Source organism: Rhipicephalus microplus, unplaced genomic scaffold, assembly GCF_043290135.1.
Source record: "Rhipicephalus microplus isolate Deutch F79 unplaced genomic scaffold, USDA_Rmic scaffold_45, whole genome shotgun sequence".
NCBI classification, from domain to species: Eukaryota; Metazoa; Arthropoda; class Arachnida; order Ixodida; family Ixodidae; genus Rhipicephalus; species Rhipicephalus microplus.
The window spans coordinates 309106-312131 of record NW_027464618.1 but is presented as its reverse complement, the minus strand read 5'-3'; the positions used below and the strand labels follow the sequence as shown (position 1 = coordinate 312131).

The following is a 3026-nucleotide window of genomic DNA, read 5'->3' as shown; positions in this document are numbered from 1 at the left end:
CAGATCGGACCTCTCCTGCACAGCAGGCGAGTCGCTACTTCCTCTGCAAGTTGCTTCCGCGTCGGCTTGGTTCATCATATGCTCCTCTATGGCGTCGCCCCGACAAGAGCCGGTCACGTTGGCGTAGCTCCTCACGCACTGCGTCACTTCGTGGCCGTGACAACGACAGAGCCCACAAGGTGGCACACGGCACTCGCGCCCAATATGGCTAGTAACATGCCAACAGAGGCAGAGTGAGGCTCTGCCAGGCATGAACATGCAGCTGAGCGGCAAGTATTCAATGGTCATGCCAGCTTCCAAGCGCAACGAAACCAGCCTAGTGAAGAGCCTTTGGGCCCGCCACGTTTCTCTGCATATCCCAGTCACGGTGCCGTAATACGATAAGGTTGTTCGAACATTATCGTCAGGCGTCGTGTGTAGCAAGCAGACAGTATATCTTCCTCCTAAAGTCTTGGTGGCACTGAAGTCCCTAATATGAAGAAAGTACCAGCACTCTCCTCCATATCCTTACCAAAGGTCGTACCCTCCTCTCCCAAGTGTCCGAAGCCTTACCTATATCCTCTCTCGAACTGCCACCGAGTGGGTGCCGGCCCTAAAATTCAGCTCGCGCTACAACCATATCAAGAATGTTATGACACGCTGATAACACGTGCGATGCTCGTGGAGACTCGAGAGGTGGGAGAGGACGGTGCGTGGTGCGACGCCTCGGTTAAAAGGATTGCGGTATTTTCCTAAAAATACAATATCCAGGGGCTTTAGGTGCCAGCAGTCGATGGTGACGCGCCTGTGGTCTTTAAAACTAACCATTTTTGCAGACAAAAGCTTCTTTTTTTCCTTCTTCGTCCTCAATTTTATTGCCCAAACGTGGTTCATCTGATACACTCCTAGAGCCATCCCATCCAGCATCAGCTTGAGACGATCGAGCGCATCGCGAAGATACTACACCAGGTAGGAGCGAGCCTTTGAATCACTATGCAAGAACACAGTATTGCAAACAGTTGTATACTTGACGGAAGCTCGGGCAAAACGAGCTGATATTCATGGGTTGACCATTCCGTCAGCCTGATAACGCAGCCCGGCTGGGCTGCACTAACCGCTCCAGAGGAACACAACATCCTGCGTCCTCGCCAAACAATAGCCAGAAGTGGAACCCTACGCCCCCGGTGCAGAACTGAAGATTATGCTCAAAAGCTGATCGGTAATTACGTGACGAAACTTCTGCAGAAACAGGGAAGCCGCGTTAGCTGAGAAGTGATTTTCTCGCGTCGACGGCTGCTTGTATCGAGCGCTGTTTTGTTTTATAAATCAAGCAAAACATGACATGCCGAAGCAATGAATAATAAAAAAAGACCTGGAGTTGCTGGGTATCGATCCCAACACCTCTGGCATGGTAAGCGAGCGCTCTACCATATGAGCTAAACCCCCGATGGAGAGTCCATAGTTATGCTCACAAGCTGATCGGTAATTACGTGACGAATATTTTGGAGAAAGAGGAAAGCCGCGTCCACTGAGAACTGGTTTTCTCGCGTCAACGGCTGCTTGTATCGCGCACTGTTTTGTTTTATAAATCAAGCAAAACATGACCTGCCGTAGCAATGAATAAAAAAAAAAGAACTGGAGTTGCTGGGTGTGGATCCCAGTACCTCTCGCATACTAAGCGAGCGCTCTACCATCTGAGCTACACCCCCGATGGAGAGTTCAGAGTTATGCTCACAAGCTTATCGGTAATTACGTGAAGAATATTTTGGAGAAAGAGGAAAGCCGCGTCAACTGAGAACTGGTTTTCTCGCGCCGACGGCTGCTTGTATCGCGCGCTGTTTTGTTTTATAAATCAAGCAAAACATTACCTGCCAAAGCAATGAATAAAAAAAAGGACTGGAGGTGCTGAGTATCGATCTCAGTACCTCTCGCATGCTAAGCGAGCGCTCTACCATCTGAGCTACACCCCCCGATGGAGAGTCCATAGTTATGCTCACAAGCTGATCGGTAATTACGTGACGAATATTTTGGAGAAAGAGGAAAGCCGCGTCAACTGAGAACTGGTTTTCTCGCGTCGACGGCTGCTTGTATCACGCGCTGTTTTGTTTTATAAATCAAGCAAAACATGACCTGCCAAAGCAATGAATAAAACAAAAAGGACTGAAGGTGCTGGGTATCGATTCCAGTACCTCTCGCATGCTAAGCGAGTGCTCTACCATCTGAGCTACACACCCTTTCTTTCTTTATTTCCGGTAAACTTCACAAACGGGTTACTAAGATATATTACAATTCACTATCAACAACACAAAAACTTAAAAATAACTAAGCCCGTCACGCATAACTATAACACATCACGTCCTAGAATTTCTTCATGGTCAGTAGGGCTTCTACCCTTTCTACCCATTAAGGTACACCGTCTGCTCTTACCACCTCAAGTAATCTTGAGATGCTTTCCTTAAAATACTCTCTTGCTGGTCTTCTGTCTGGGTCACAATAAAATCCAGCCATTCTAGAGCGCCATATACTGTGTAAGGCAGTCATTATGATAAAGTAGAAAGGTAATCCATCCTCATTCTCTATTGCCAAATAGCTGATCCCATGAGGGTCTAACGGAAACTATTTTTTGATTGTGCTTTGTAATAGGTCCCAAAAATAAACTCCTTCCCAACAGTGCAGAAAAACATGGTCGATAGTTTCCGCTTTCTTAAAGATTAGACAGTGAGATCCCCAAGGCATATAAAACCCACGATCCTCTAGGAAGGTTCTTACAGGAAGTGTTCCAGTGTGTATTTTGAAAAAGAACGTTTTCGCAGGAGCTGCTGGCATTTTTTTAACTCGTTTAAGTACGTTCTGACCCTTGCGTGCTGTATATAGCGCTCTGTACAGTGGGATGGGGAGCATCGTGTCACACAAATCTTTCTACAGTTTTTTCTTTCCAACAGACCACAGGTAGTCAGTTGAAAAACGAACACACAAAAACCGCACGCTGGCCATTACGTCTTTCATGTATCCTTGCACAGCCCCTGTGGTAACATGGGTGCTCACAA

At 47.2% G+C, this 3026-nt stretch overlaps 1 non-coding gene across 1 annotated transcript; it reads right to left on the bottom strand.

Annotated features, from left to right (window-relative positions):
- Positions 1-1876: 1876 nt before the first annotated feature.
- TRNAA-AGC (transfer RNA alanine (anticodon AGC)) lies at positions 1877-1949 on the bottom strand. The gene has a single exon. It is a non-coding gene; the product is annotated as a tRNA-Ala (tRNA).
- Between the last annotated feature and the right edge of the window lie 1077 nt (positions 1950-3026).